At 44.5% G+C, this 16747-nt stretch overlaps 1 long non-coding RNA gene across 1 annotated transcript in view; it reads left to right on the plus strand.

Annotated features, from left to right (window-relative positions):
- Nucleotides 1-16747, plus strand: part of LOC139054912 (uncharacterized) — a 152061-nt gene that overhangs the window by 20631 nt on the left and 114683 nt on the right. Inside the window, exon 2 of the long non-coding RNA XR_011511617.1 lies at nt 6715-6984. This is a non-coding gene — a long non-coding RNA (uncharacterized lncRNA). The remainder of the gene's footprint in view (nt 1-6714; nt 6985-16747) is intronic.

Here is a 16747-nt window from a genome sequence, read left to right on the forward strand (position 1 = left end):
ACCGGGACCATACTTGAATTTGTGGATGTCGCCGGGATCGTCTCCTACCGTATTGTGGGAAAAGTCTTTAGTAGTACATGTCATTGAATAAAGCGAAATTTGACGCTAGCCCAACCCCCCCCCTTTTTTTTTCCCTTAAACGAGAGGAGGGATTTGCTCTGCGTTCTGACGTTGCTCTGCGCTACTTGCGTGCATGGCATAATCTTCACCTCAGTGCAGGCCGCTATAGGTCCGAATGCAGGCCCACGTAGGTGCAAGACCACACTTGAAATTGCAGCTGTCAGCGGCTTGGTCTCCCGGCGTACTTTAGGAAAATTCTTTAGTAGTACCACGGTCCTTCAATTGAAGGACTCTGGTTGTAGATTTCATAAAGTATAACGAAATTTGGCGCCCGCGCAATACTTTTTTTCTTTAAGAAGAGTGTGTTAGGAGGCTACTTGGTAGGACATATTTTGTGAACTTAAACTGCGCTTGGGACGAGACACTAAGGTAGAAGAAGACAGGACGAACGCAGACTAGCAACTGGTTTATTGAAATCACACATAATGCTGCCTCTTCGAACCAGGCGCATGCCCAAGCCAGATCATAACCGCGTGACCGTGGAACACTCCCTCGCCAAGCCCCTATCTACAGTAAAAAATCAAGCTCTTCTTGAAGAGAAAGAGCTTTTTAAGAAGAAACTGAGAGAAGGGATTCGCACTGTTCTGGGGCGTAGCTTGCACCACGTGCTGTCAGTTGTCTTTGGCTTATCGTAACAGCATTGCGGTGAGCGTACAGTCCAATTCAATATTGAGGAAGGAGTCAGGATAGATCATGCTTAAGTTTCAGATTTGTTTCTTATTAAAACAAAACTAATATGGTAAATTTTTGAAGTTATGGTGCATCGCATTAGAAATTCAATTTTAACAGAAATTTGAACAATATCAAGGGTCACCTCATGACACGGTCGAGTTGAAGGTGAGGGAGTAAAATAAATGCTACATTAGCCCGTGTCCAAGGCCTTCAAAGTGATTATTCTTGTTTGCATCTCTCTCCCCAAAGTACTTGTCACTATCTAATGCTATTTCGTGCTTTTATTACAGAATCTCATGAATGGAAAGCAGAAGATGAGGGTAGCCAAAACTGCTGGTTAATTTTGCTCACGGACCCCAAAAAGCTGGCCAGTGGAGAGCCAAGGATCCACTATTCATAGTAAAATATTCTTGCGCGCACAATTGACAAGGACACAGTGAAGGGGACACACGAGCGCTTACTCACAACTATTTTATTTTCGGAAAGATACAGAACATATATACCTTAGCTAACAGCGCTGAGCTTGTGCAACAAGAGTGGTCAGTAAAACATAAACAGATTAAACACAGATTAAGAAGGTTCAACCAGTATTTAAGAAAGCGAATTCATTTTCAGTGATTACAACCGATGGTTGACTTATGCATCTTTCAGCGCACTTTTTGATATGAAATGCTTCTGCGATTTCACGTGTTAGTTTATTGTTATCTGAAAACAAAATGTCAGTGTTAAAAAATATCGGATCACAATGACATAGAATGCAGTGGTTCGACAAGTGCGAATGATTTTCTTTACCAAGAGAACGCTCATGTTCTTTTAGACGGGTGTTTATGCACCGACCGGTTTGTCCTATGTACATGTTGCCACAGGTCAATGGAAGCCGGTACACAACACCTATTCTGCATTTTGTGAATTTTTGATCGTCTTTTATACCGCAGCTGCATTTTTTTACCTTATTGTCTAATTTTTTGGAAATAGCTTGGCACAGTTTTTGCACCTTGTTAGGAGCGCTGAAAACTACTTCAACGCCTTACCGGCTGGCAACATTCTTTAGCCCATGGGAAAAATAATGTACGTAAGGTACAACTGCAAGGCGTTTTTTGTTCGTACTAAGCCTGTTCCTTGAATCTGTATGTTGTACTATTATTACCTTTTCGGCCGCTCTGACTATAATGTGTTCCGGGAATCCCACCGAGGCTAGTCTTGTTACCTGATTAGCAAAGCTTTCTTTTAGTCGGTGGCAACAAGATTTTACTAACGCTGTCCGAAGGCAAGACACTGCAATTCCGCTTTTTACAATCTTCGAATGTCCTGATTTGAAGTGTAATATGGGCTTTTTTGATCTAGGGCGGTACATCCAGCATGTGTCATCGGGTAGCAATCGCAGAGAAAGATCTAGAAATGGTAGTTCATTTTCTTTAGCAATCTCGTGGGTAAACTTAAGGCCTAGGCCACATTCGTGGAACACTTTCAGTACATTAACAACATTACATCGATATTCATTCCCATCAAAAATAACCAAAAAATCATCAACAAATCGGAAAATTTTTGCCAAGCTTCCTAAAGCACTGTGAATACTTTTGTCAACATGAGCTAGAAAAATGTCGCTTAGTATTGGCGCTACCTTGGAGCCTATACATATACCTGATTTTTGCACATACATTGCTTCATTCCAACCGACAAACGTAGAACTAAGATAAAAGAGTAGTATTTCCATAAAGCTTTCCACGGGTGTTCCGCTGTCATTTCTAAATTTTACTTCATCATTATCTTCACAAATACACATTTTAACATTTTTTAACAGCTCTGTGGGGGGAATCGAGTAAAACAAATTTTGTACGTCGACACTGAAGGCACTGCATCCCTTTTTGTATCCTGCACTGCATCCACTATTACTGTAATAGATAAGGCGAGGCAAGGATAAAGGAAGGTCATAGTGACCGTCGGGAGAAAAGTCAGGGGAGCTGTAGGTCCGGCAAGATATGTCTTTCATTTATTACTGTCAGAAAGTACAACACTCAGGGTCCGACACCCAAAGGCACCACCACAAAAGTCAGGTACCAAAGAAACTATTATGGTCATAAACCAGAAATTCAGCACTTGAGAATGAGTGACAATGAAAAGGCCAGCATAGCAGAGAACCTAGAAAGGGGTGTGCCCATGAAAACCGTCCTAAAGTGAACAAGAACATCGGTGGCACCCAAGCTGAGGCTAGTGTAGTGCTCAACCCTGCATAACATCAAACGGCAGTTTAACATTGCTGCTCCTGAACGTTGTCACACTAATTACTCTGTCAGTGTAGACACATGGGTGCTTGTGATGAAACAAAAAGGTGAACCACTTGTCCGCCTGCACAAGGTGCAGTGAACCCAAGTAGTAAATTTTCTTCAGCAGACTTTGCTCTTGTTCTGATGACAGAGCCTCAGAAGGAGCTACTAGAAAAATTGGGCCCTGCAGGGACTGTATGTCTTGACTCCACACATGAAACTACAGAGTACCAGTTTGAGCTGACCACTCTTCTGGTACTAGATGATGATGACAACATGTATTTATTAAGGATCGTTCAAAGGCCTATAATGGGGAATAGGAAGAGGAGGTGCTACATAAAGTAGGATCAGGTGTAGCTATAGCTTATTTCATCTGTAACCGGATGAACGAGCAAACTTTGACAGCATTCTTCAAATATCTGGAGTCGGCCATGACCAAAAAAGTGGCCGCTAAGACATTTATATCTGATGATGCGTCACAATTCTACAAAGCATGGTCCACGGTCATGGGTGCCCCAAAACAGAAACTTCCCTGTGCCTGGCATGTGGATAAGAATTGGCGTAAAAAGAATCAATCAATCAATCAATCTTTATTTTAGCATTCATTCATTTACAAAATATGAACACTAGGACAAGAACTAAAAGCTGCTTTTTCGCAGCTTGACAAGGTTCTTGCCCATATCCATGACAACGGGGACAGAATAATGTTTGAACACTTTAGTGTGTGCAATGCACAAATGAATAAGTGAAAAACGTGTGAGGCGAAATGTACAATCAGTGATACAATATGATACAGTACAAATGACATATGAATATACAGTATATAACAGAAATACATAATTATTTTCAACTGCTGTAAAATTTATCATATAACGTTTTCTTGACATGCAGAAATATGTATAGCAAATGAAGATGTGCGTAAATTTCTTGCAGGTTACATCCTATATGCGAAAATGGCATCAAAATGAAAAACTACTTAATTTAAAGGAGGTAAGTAGTGACTTCCCCTAGCCAAAGTAACTTAAAAAAATAATTACTCAGTTTGAATTAGGAAGTCTCGTAATGTTTTCCTAGTAATGTCAGTTATCTCTATACCATTTTCATGAAGTTTATTTAATAAGGATGGGACGGAACTGGATAGACGATTTGATCCATAATTACTACGGGAGAGTGGTAGCTGCCATCTATTTCTTTCCCTAATGTTATACGATATATCTATTGGTTCTGTTAGGTTGCACAAGCGCAAGAACGCTTCGTTATTATACTTAAAGTAGCTCTTGTATTTTAGGGCAAGGTTAACGTTATATAAACTTACTAGACAAATGATATTATACTTTGAAAATAATTCAGATGTATGTGCGTCGAATGGCGCGTTTGCGATATGACGAACAGCCTTTTTTTGGAGTAGTAATACTAAAAAAAAATACTCGATTGTGTAGAGAAACAGCTAAGGCCACATGTCTACCAAAGTGTGCGGCTACTCTTAGAGTTCCTTGAGGAAAAGGCATTTGAAGATTATCTCAAACAATTCCTTTCTAGTGAGGAAGAAAAACTGAGGGACTTCCTGAAGTACTTCAAAGACCACTATGCAGTTAGGCCACAAGAGTGGACTAATTGCTTTAGGACTAGAGCAGCTGTCAACACTAACATGCACCTTGAGAGCAAGCACAGGACGTTAAAGCATACTATGCTGGAGGGAAAACAGAATAAGCGTGGTGACACACTAATTTATGCCCTCATGGACTTGACATATCATTTTTTAATGAAGAGGGCTATCCAGATGATGAAAAGGGCAAAGCGTAAGAAGCTGAGCACAATTAAGAAAAACCACAGGTCTGGCAGTGAAATGGCAGCTTGTGCCAAATTAAATGAAGATGGCACATGGAATGTGCCATCTCAGTCTATTAAAGGGCTCTCATATAAAGTGTCAAAAGCCGGAACTGGTGCTTGCTGTCCTTTGAAGTGCAAGGAGTGCGCAGTGTGTGTGCATACTTACATGTGCACTTGTTATGACCATCTTATACACTTTGCAGTGTGCAAGCACATTCAGTGTGTGGTCATCGCTAATCCAACTAGCAGCGACAAAGATCAAGATAGCTCACCCGAAAAAGCATGTGAAGCAAGTCAGGCATTGCACACTGTGCAGAGTATAACAAAGCTGGAAGCAGCCAAAGCACTGTCAAGCTCAGCACTCTTAAGAGCAAAAATGGACTCAGTCAGACAGGCCATATCAGATGGTGAAGTCTCTGAGGATGTGGCTGAGAAGGCAAACAATTTGTTTGAGCCAGTTTTCATGCTTGTTGAAAGTGACCCAAAAAGAAAGATGCCAGTCCATTCAAATGAACCAGCCACCAAAAAAGTTGTGCGTTTTTTAAGATTTCACTCTACAAAAAACCCTAGATTGTCGCAGCCATCATCTAGCCTTTCAAGGCCCACTGAAGCTCTAAAGGAAGTGCTTAAACAACAGCTTGAGGACAGCAACATAGAAACTGAGGAGATAACCACGTCAGCAGGGCACGATTACTGGTAACAAGCCTCTAGTGCAGTTCGGAAGAGAGAAGTGGTGCAGTAGTGTTGTACTGTCATGCCTTATTGAAGCAGGTTGAGGGCTCACATGTTAACAAACCATGACATGTGGTCTCTGATGATTAGCCCGTCTATTTTTGTCTGTGGTGTACAACCATATGTCACAGCTGGATCGTATGTGTGTTGGAGCACGAGAGGTGTCTCCATGCTTGTTGTATGAGCTGCTTGTAAGTGTTCTGTGAAAATAGGTACAGGCCCAGAGGTCATCTCTAGTATGTGGCTATGTGGCAGCTGTTGGATGGTAGTGTATTAGAGCACGAGAGGTCCCTCCATGCTTGTCATATGAGCCGCTGGTAAGTATGTCTGTACATAGATGTAAGGAAGTGCATTGAATGGTGCGTAGTGTCTCAGTGTGCAAAAGCCGCCAATGTGTTTTGCTACTTATAAATTTGTGTACACACTCAGTTAGCGCAGTAGTTATGATGTTGCACTGCTGAGCTCCAGCTTACGGGTTCAATCCCAGCAAAAGTGGCTGCATTTCAGTGGTGCTGAAATGAAAAAAAAAGCGTGTAGCTGAATTGCACATCACAGAACCCAAGGTGGTCAAAAATAATACTGAGTCGCACACTGTGGCATGCCTCATGATTAGATCTAGATATTGTGTTGAATGTGATGCTTTTTATTGCCCATTTGAATAAACTTTTCCTTTTCAGATTGCCAAGATAGAGGGCATAGCAGTGGTGTTGTATGCAGTCTGTGGATAAGTTGCTCTGGTCTTGAGCACTCAGTTAAAACTTCTGCATATCGGGCTGCAGCAGACAGCGTCATAATGATTGTAAAGACTATGCAGAAAGCTTTAAGCCACTCTACATATCAGATCTGTTTTATATAGCATCTCTTATGGTGCATCTCTTGCTTGAGTAGGCATAATTACAATTGGCAATACTTTCTTACACATTTATATTTTTCTTTTTATATTTTGGAAGAATAACCTTGGAAGAATAACCTACAAACTGAGTGGGAATGGAAGCACTACATCCGCCAACATGCTTCAAACACATTTTCGTTTTTGGATGCAGATATTCATCGGATTAGCTGCGTGGGAGAAACTGATCGGCGTCCCCATGCGCAGGTGCTGGCTATTCCGGCAGCATGTGTTGGAGATACCAGCTCGGCCGACCGGTCGACTGAGGACCCGTTCCACTGTGAGTCCACTGAAGCCTTCTTTCATGCCAGCGAACCATGCCTCACCGAAGCGCTGTCATTTCCGGCTGCCGAATCGACAGACGCATCAACGCCGGCACGCCTTAAATGTAGCTGGAATGGCTGGCGCCTCTTCAGTGGGAATGGAAGCACTGCAGCCGCCAACATGCTTCAAACACATTTTCGTTTTTGAATGCAGGTGAGAACAGCGCCTCAACTTTTTTGTAAAAAGTCAAACAATGTTTGGCTGCTAGTGCTTCCAGGCCCACAAGTATTGTTCCAATTAGCATGTGAATGTGTTCTTGTTTCCAAGTTGTTATTTATGTCCGGCAACGTAGAGCTAAACCCTGGACCCCCTAAAGAAGATCCTAACCTGTTTAACAAGGAGTTGCTACAGCTTGTTAAATCGCTACACGACGAATTTGATTCTATACACGAAGAAGTAATGACTGCCTTGAGTGAAGTCAAAGAGGCTCAATATTGAATGGAGCAACGAATAGCCGATATCGACAACAGGCCCTCGGCAGTTGAACAATGCATTCGAACATCTGAAGGCCAACAGGGTGAAAGCCTCGTCCCGCAAATGGTCGTATTGAACCAACGGCCCAACGAAATTGAAGACCGTTCACGTCGCGAAAACCTAATATTTCATGGGGTAGCAGATAGCGTGCGGAAACTTGGGCGCAGTCAGAAGAGAAAATTTGCTCAGTTTTAAATTCAGCATTCGGCATGAACCTAAATAAAAGTGATGACCGCATTTCCAGAGCACACAGACTTGGCCATTTTATCCCCAACAAGTCCAGGCCAATTATTGTCAGATTTTTATCGTCTAAGCTAAGGGAAACGATTCTCCGTAAGTGAATATTTTTGTAAGGCAACTAGAGCTGTCGGAACTAAATTGCACGACTTTGGCAAAGAAAGCGGTCAATTTTTCCCTGTGAAATACAACAAGCTATATATCAACAAAAAATGTTATATTTACTCTCCCGATAACGACAGTGTCTGTGAACTTCAATGGGGCAATGTTCCCTGCACTGCTGAATTATCGTCCACTGCTACTAACCACCATTCTGACGCGTCTTTTTCTCAACAGTAATTAGGCACCGGCCACGCAGCCAACCTTGTCGTGATTTCTCTTTTTTATTATCGAATGTGCGAAGTGCAGTTAATAAACGTGAAGCTCTAGCATGTATTTTCGATTCATGTGCCGCTGACGTGGTTGTATTGACCGAGACTTGGTTGACCGATAAAATTCTTGTTTCACTGTGACAAGAATTATGTTGTTCACCGTCATGGCCGCAACCTAAAATCAGGCGGTGGTGTTTTAATTGCCGTCGCCGACAATATAGTGTATTATAGGATTCCACTTGCGTCGTCTTTAGAATTCGTTTGTGTGCGTATTGTCATAAACCACCGAAACGCATTGCTTTGTGCGTGTTATTGGCCGCCAAGTGCACCATCTACTTTTTGCGATGAACTGCATGACACTGAATTTTCTCGTCTCAAAATTTCCACACTCACCGTTATTCCTTTTAGGCGATTTTAATTTCCCCAAAATAAGGTGGACTTCGGTATCGCCCTTTGTTGTCGGCACGTCCACAGAAAGTCAATCTTTCCTTAACTTGTGCCTAAACTTTAATCTTACGCAACTTGTTTCTACGCCAACTAGAGCTGGCACTACTTCATCTAACACTCTAGACTTGATCCTTGTCACTGAACCAAACTTAGTACATTCTTTAACTTGTTTCCTATGACTGAGCGATCACTGTTTTTTGCATTTTTTTTGTAACCGGCCCCGTTAGATGTGAGAAGAACAATGCAAAACTTAGTAGAGATTATGCGAGCGGGGACTACACTGCAATTAATAATGAGCTTGCAGTATTCATTGATGGCTGTATACCAGAATTTTTCAGCCGTACCGTGGAAGAAAATTGGAGCTTGTTTAAAAACAAAGCCACGTACCTTGTCGCTAAATATGTACCACTGCGCAAACTTTCCGGAAAGAAACGCTCTCCTTGGTTTTCCACGAAACTAACAAGACTGTCAAACAAGAAAAAACGCCTTTTCCATGTTGCAAAACGCAGTCGAACATCTGCTCGTTGGAATGATTATTCTAGTGCGCTGCATGCTTATCGTACCGCATTAAAAGAAGCGAAGGATGCTTTTTTGAATACCTATCTACCTTCACTCCTTTCTACAAATCCGTCAAAATTTTGGAGCACTGTTCAAATAAAAAAGAAAAATATCATATTTCTTACAGATACGGATGGTAACACCATGAGCAATGCACAATGTTGCAATGTCCTAAATGACACTTTCGCGAAATCTTTTTCTATTTGCTGTGTTGATACAGTGCCGCACATGCGCAAAGAAGATTATTTCCCATGGATCTACTTGTTGTCAATTTCGCGGGGATCTTGAAGTTAATTGAAGATTTAAAACTATCGTCTACCTGTGGTGCCGACGAAATCAATTCTAAATTTTTGAGGAATACTGCTGTCTACTCCTCTATATTTTTCATGTACCTTTTCACCCAATCTATTGAGTGCTCAACTTTGCCCGCAGACTGGAAGGTGGGGAAGGTGGTCCCTCTGTTGAAATCAGATAACCCGCATTCTCCTCTCAATTACGTACAGACCCATTTCACTTACCAGCATGCCTTGCAAAATCCTTGAACACGTAATATTTTCCAATCTTGTCTCATTTCTTGAATCCAACTCTTTCTTCACTTCATGTCAGCATGGGTTTCGCAAAAACTACTCCTGCGAAGCACAACTAATATCATTTATACATAACATTTCTTCCTGTTTAGACAAAGGCCAAGTCATTGACTGTCAGAGTACAAATTCGTGGGTCCATGTTTCCAGCCAGCTGCCTTATACTCCGCGATTGTTCTCGGGACCTCATCTTGGGCGTCGACTTTCTGCGAGAGTATGGTGCCGTTATAGACCTCCGGGCACGCACAGTGACTTTTTCGACAGAGAGAGCAGCGAACAGCCGCGACAATTGCCGACGTAACGCGCTTCGGGTTTACGCCGACAGTGTAACTTTACCACCACGCAAGAGTGTCCTGGTAGCGGTCGTATGCGACGATCTGCGTGACGGCGAAGCTGTTGCAGAGGGCAATCCCTCCCTTATGCTGACTCACGGTGTATGTGCAGCCCGCAGTCTCATTATGCTTCGAGGTGGACATTCTGCGCTCCTCGTGACGAACTTCAGCCAGGAACATCGGCACCTGTTTCGTCGTACTACTATCGCTTTTGCTGAGCCCATAGCAGACGTTGCTGAATGCTTTGCGTCTATGACAAAGGACAACCCAGCTCAGACGCTCAGCAACATCGACATCAATTCAGACCTTTCGGAGGAAAAGCAAAAAGCGCTGCGCGAGTTGGTACTTCGGTTCAAGGAGTGCTTCGCATCTACTTCTAAGGTACGCCATAGTTTAGTAGAACTTGTTGTTGGGCGAGTTGGTAGGTATTAGCGAACATTGTTTAACTGCGCGAGCAAACGAACCACAAAGACAGCGAGGGACAAGGACGGGCGCAGACTTGCAACTAAAGTTTATTCCACAAGGTACACATATAAATACACACCCGACATACACCACTGCGCGTGCGCGAAAAAAAGGAAAGGTAAAAGAAAAGTAAAACCTTGTATATGCGAAACGCGACCTACCTACGCTCGTCAATAAACCTAATCTCACTGGTATGTAAATAAACTGAGGTGTCACTGACACATTGTTGTCCCTTCTTTTTAATATGGTACGCCTCGAGTAGCTCTCTGGCTCGGCTATCTCGGCAGCGGCACAAAATCATTGTTTCCTTCATGATCGGCTTGCACGTGCACGCCAGGCAGTGGACAGGCAGGTGCCCATTCGTTTTATTTCTAATAGACAATTCGTGCTCACGCAAGCGCACATTCACACACCTTCCTTCCAAGGGTGCGGAACTAAGCACTCCATTTCCCACGTAGCTTGCAGTGTTGGAGTAGTATACCAGATACCTCTATCATGCGGCAAAGTTTACATTGGCCAAACAGGAAGGTGTGTGAATGTGCGCTTGCGTGAGCACGAATTGTCTATTAGAAATAAAACGAATGGGCACCTGCCTGTTCACTGCCTGGCGTGCACGTGCAAGCCGATCATGAAGGAAACAAAGATTTTGTGCCGCTGCCGAGATAGCCGAGCCAGAGAGCTACTCGAGGCGTACCATATTAAAAAGAAGGGACAACAATGTGTCAGTGACACCTCAGTTTATTTACATACCAGTGAGATTAGGTTTATTGACGAGCGTAGGTAGGTCGCGTTTCGCATATACAAGGTTTTACTTTTCTTTTACCTTTCCTTTTTTTTCGCGCACGCGCAGTGGTGTACGTCGGGTGTGTATTTATATGTGTACCTTGTGGAATAAACTTTAGTTGCAAGTCTGCGCCCGTCCTTGTCCCTCGCTGTCTTTGTGGTTCGCTTGCTCGCGCAGTTAAGCAATGTTCGCTAAGGTACGCCAGACGCCCATCACGAGACACCGAATAATCACGTATGACGATTCTCGTCCCATGCGACAACTGCCTTATCGCGTATCGGCGATAGAGCGCAACGTGATTAATGCACAAGTGAAAGCAATGCTTCACGATCACGTCATACAACCATCCCAAAGCCCTTGGTCGTCGCCGGTGGTCCTTGTCAAAAAGAAAGACGGAACTCTTAGGTTCTGTGTTGAATATAGAAAGTTGAATAACGTCACAAAAAAAAAGACGCTTATCCGCTTCCGCGGATCGATGATTCGTTAGATCGGCTGCGGCGAACCAAGTGTTTTTCATCAATAGATTTGAAGAGTGGATATAGGCAAGTCGAAGTTGACGAACGAGATCGCGGAAAAACTGCCTTTGTTACCCCAGATGAACTGTACGAATTTAAAGTACTTCCATTCCGCCTGTGTTCTGCACCGGCCACATTCCAGAGAATGATGGACACTGTTCTTACGGGTCTGAAGTGGCACAGTCGTTTAGTATACTTAGATGACGTCGTCGTGTTTGCGGCGACCTTCGAAGAACATCTGAAGCGTTTAGAGACGGTACTCGAGGCGCTCCGCTCCGCTAATCTCACACTAAAGCCAGAAAAGTGTCACTTCGGTTACGAAGAGTTGAAGTTTCTCGGTCATGTCGTGAACGCCGACGGTGTCCAGCCTGACCCAGACAAAACATCCGCTGTTGCTGCTTTTCCGACTCCTCGTGACAAGAAAGCAGTACGCCGCTTTCTCGGTCTGTGTGGGTACTATCGCCGCTTCATCCCAAATTTCTCCCGGATCGCCGAACCACTCATACGCCTCACGCGAGAAGACACACCCTTCGTTTGGACGGACGAGCAGGACGCAGCTTTCACCGAGTTACGGCAGCGCCTGCAGGAATCACCCGTGCTCGCTCACTTTGACGAGGACGCTGACACCGAGGTGCATACCGACGCAAGCAACATCGGTCTTGGCGCTGTTCTCGTTCAACACCAGGAAGGCGTCAAGCGAGTGATCGCTTACGCCAGTCGCACCCTTTCACGTGCCGAAATTAACTACTCCACTTCCGAGAAAGAGTGTCTAGCGGTTGTGTGGGCCATCATGAAATTTCGGCCTTATCTCTACGGTCGCCCTTTCAAGGTGGTGACAGACCACCATTCCTTGTGTTGGATAGCCAACCTACGAGACCCGTCCGGGCGACTTGCTCGATGGAGTCTCCGTCTGCAGGAGTTCGTTGTTACCATCGTCTACAAATCGGGCCGCAAACACGAAGATGCCGACGCGTTGTCGCGCGCTCCCGTCAAAACTTGCGATAAGGACACGGACGAAGACGGCGCATTCCTTGGGGCCCTCACCGCATCTGACCTGATCACACGACAGCGCGAGGACGCCGAAATACGCCCTCTCATCGATCGCCTAGAAAGCAAGAATGTTACAATTCCACGACACCTTTCTCGCAGTCTCTCGACCTTCTGCCTCCGAAAGGTGTCCTCTACAAGAAAAACTCGAGTGCCAGCGACAAAGAGTATCTATTGGCCGTACCTGCCACCCTCCGGGATGACATTCTCCTAGCCTGCCATGATGAGCCCACGTCTGGACACTTGGGATTTTCAGGCACTTTTGCAAGAGTACGCCAGACGTACTACTTACCTAGACTTTCTACCACGGTGAAGCGTTACGTGCAAAGCTGCCGTGAGTGTCAACGCAGGAAATCGCCGTCTTTGAAGCCCGCGGGGTTACTGCAACCCATCGCACTACCTAGCGCACCGTTTGATCAAATCGGTATGGATCTTCTGGGACCCTTTCCCTTGTCAGCCAGCGGAAACAAGGGGATTATAGTCGCCACAGACTATCTAACACGCTACGCCGAGACAAAAGCTGTACAACGTGCCACCGCCTACGAAGTCTACGAAGCCTGCCCCGCCATATTGTGAATGATGTGTCAATTGATGTCTTTGTTGCGAACGTTGAATCTTTCTTTGAAAATGCTTTTGTAAATGTGTTATAGTCACAGCCTTCTTGATTATGAGTCATGAATTGTATGATTCTACAGCTCTGTACACTTTGATTCTATTATTTATATAAGTTATGTATCTTTTCATTCATCTTCCCGAACACCAAACCTGTTGTACCACCTATTGTACATTCCACTCCTGTCAGAGCCTGAGAAAGGCTCACAGTATTATGAAATAAATAGTAATAAATAAATAAGTTGCCCAGTTCTTTATCGATCAGATAGTCCTAAGACATGGTGCCCCATCACATGTTATCACCGACAGAGGAACTGCCTTTATGGCCCAACCGATAGAGGACATATTCGAGCTGAGCTGCACGCAGCATCGCAAGGCCACTGCCTATCATCCGCAGACCAACGGACTGACGGAACAGCTAAACAAAACCATTGCTGACATGCTGTCTATGTATGTAGACGTCCACCATAAAACATGGGATCAAGTCCTGCCGTACGATACATTCGCGTACAACACCGCCATTCAGGAAACAACACGCTTCACACCGTTGCGTCTTGTCTACGGGCGCGAAGTCCAGACCACGCTAGATGCAATGCTCCCGCACGACACCGACGCATCACCTACTTCTGACGCCGAGCAACTTACTCAACACGCAGAGGAAGCTCGTCAACTCGTGCGCATACATATCACGACGCAGCAGAGTGCAGACGCGCGACGCTACAACTTTCGACATCGGCAAGTCGAGTACCAGCCAGGTGACCAAGTCTCGGTGTGGACTCCAACTCGTCGCCAGGGGTTGTCTGAGAAGCTGCTGAGTAGATACTTTGGACCCTACAAAGTGATACGCCGCGTTATTGAAGTGAACTATGAGGTCATTCCCGACGGTGCCGCGTCGCCTCGGCGTCGACAGCACCACTCAGAGATAGTGCATGTTGTTCGCCTCAAACCGTATTTCGCGCGTTAAGGCGGCGCCAACCTGATCACATACGACTTCCACACTTCCACTTTCTTTTAGTAAGCATCGTAGTTTCGTAAGCATCGGGTCGATGCTTTTCTTTTGGCGGGGGGATAATGCCGCTAGGTGTCACGCGCCAGCGCTGAAAAAGAAGTGACTTGAACGCGCGCTCGGCAAGAGGTGGGCGCTGAAGAAGAAGAAGCAGAGGCTGAGGTCGCCAGCTTGAGTTTTGTGTACCCCATCTTGGACAATTGTCTGTCTCGCCGACGCCGGGTACATCTTCAATTGTCTTTTCGTGACAATATGGGTTAATGTCGGCATGGGACTGAGGCGTCCCCGCGAAAAGAACAGTTATGTTTTGCTCATATCATGTGACTGACAGTTTCTGCTGTAATTGTTGCAAATGTTAACTGCACTGTCAAGAGTTCGTTTCTGTGAAAATGTGCTGGTCTGATTATTCTTGTTCACGCGTTTCAGATCTCGTCTATCAGATCTGAAAACTTGAATCTGAAAACTTGAATCTGAAACAGATCTGAGATCTTGTGCCATCAGATGAGGAGGTGTAAAATAAAAACACAGTGTAGATTTCACAATGCTTTTAAGAAACCAGGCAATGCTTGGAGATGAAGCATTACATGCAACTTGAACCAAGTGTTTGGACACAGCGAGTGAAAGTTGTTTTGTCATGAGTGAAGGTGTCGGTGTTACTATGCAACTACCTTTAAATAAAAGCTTGTTTCAAAACAGTGGCTCAATTCTGTGTTCCCCGGTAAAAACAAAACCATAGGGATTTCCAATTCGTCTTTTTAAACATAATTGACCAATATGAACAAAAAAAACTTTATGAATCAAGATATAACCTTGCCATACCATGGAAACACTTGAAACTCCTTTTGAGAAGCTTGCTCATGCAGGAACACACTATAGCAATTATTTTCAATCGTATACTTACAGCTTGCCACGTCACCACGTCAAGTTTCAAGACAGGTTTTTTTAGACTCCAAGGAGCTATATGCTTAATCTATCTAGTACTTACTGCACCGCATTTTATTTTCTATAACGAATAAAATCGAATTTTCAATTGATTGCGCTGACGCTCACATTATAATTATATGCTATTATTGTTGACTAGTCTTATATATTTCCTGGGGGTGGGGGGCAGCACTGGTGGCGTTCTGCGAATTTGCGCCGCGTGTTTAAGCGCAGAATTTTTTTTGCGCGTTATGAGAACGATGCACTGCAGGTATTTTAATTAATGGAACGAGCTGAATTAAATATCGGTCAAGGGGTCGGAAACATCGTTATAGAGAATCGCGACGATTTTTCTTTTGCGTGTGTGTATTTGGAGTTGATGCACAGTTTCCTTTATTTACTTATTTTGGCTACATTGCGCTTCCACGCGCTTGCTGACTCGATCGCAAGGGGACAGCCTGATCAACATTAATATCAAGAGCAATGGCAGATTTGCGCTTGCAATGTTTCCAATAGCTTTCGCCTTTTAAGTGATTCTTTTGTTATTTAGCGTGTGGAGGTTCATTGTAGGTCTGTTTTTTCAAGTTTGGCATGTGTTTTAGCACATGTGAAAGTGTAGTCTTCAGCAGATGTTTGTACAAGACCCCGTTCACCGTCTATCACGTAAGATGTGTACGTACGCTGCACGCAAGCGTAGTGCTTCACTAAGCCACAGTGCACTACAAAGTTAAGCATGAACGGTACACAAAATTCACAAGTTCTAATATTGCCAAGAACAAACATTGATTGGCGAAGTTCTCACTGGCGTTGTAGAAGTCGTTGGGCGCGGCAGTGCTGAACGTAGCGTTAGCGGCTTAAATCGTGTTTTTTTACTAGTAACAACGTGTCACTATTTCATATTATTGGCGGCGTCTCCAGGACACCAAATCGGTAACGGGGACACCAGAGCAAGAACCCGGACTGGTTCATGGGCTGGGGCTCACCGAGGTCTGCGCGGGCTAGTAGTATATCTATGATGTCTGCAGGCTGTGTGTAAGTCGAACTTTACGAATTTTCTGACGCAATTTAATATCACCCGTCCGCTTTCGCGGACAAAGCTAGAGGCAGGGTGGTCCGCGGGTTGGGGCAACATAACCTACGGACCGCCCTGCTTCCAGTTTTGACCCCCCTGCTGCCCCTCGGGTACCCTGAAGATCCTGCGCCGCCTCCTTGATTATAATCTAATGCTCTCCTGAGGCCTGTTTGCCGGTTACATGTGCCCTCCTGGACCAGTACTTGTAAAAAAACCCGATCTATCCTCGCAACGAAAGAAGCGTCCCGCGACTTTACAACACCAGTCAGAACCTTGCCCATTGGTTTACCTATGTGTGGCCACAAACATCTGAAACTTAATGCCAGTTCAACAGGTTTGTTGGCAAGGATGTCAGGTCGTCGCTTTGTGTTGAATCGGCTTTTTCTCAATTCTTAAGAATTTAATTGGAATGCACCTGGCACGTGCTATGCTGTGGTGCTTGCCACCAGTCCCTTGGACAGGGAAGACATATGAGAATCCCTGTGCATACA

The sequence above is a fragment of the Dermacentor albipictus genome, chromosome 1 (genome assembly GCF_038994185.2).
Source record: "Dermacentor albipictus isolate Rhodes 1998 colony chromosome 1, USDA_Dalb.pri_finalv2, whole genome shotgun sequence".
Lineage (NCBI taxonomy): Eukaryota > Metazoa > Arthropoda > Arachnida > Ixodida > Ixodidae > Dermacentor > Dermacentor albipictus.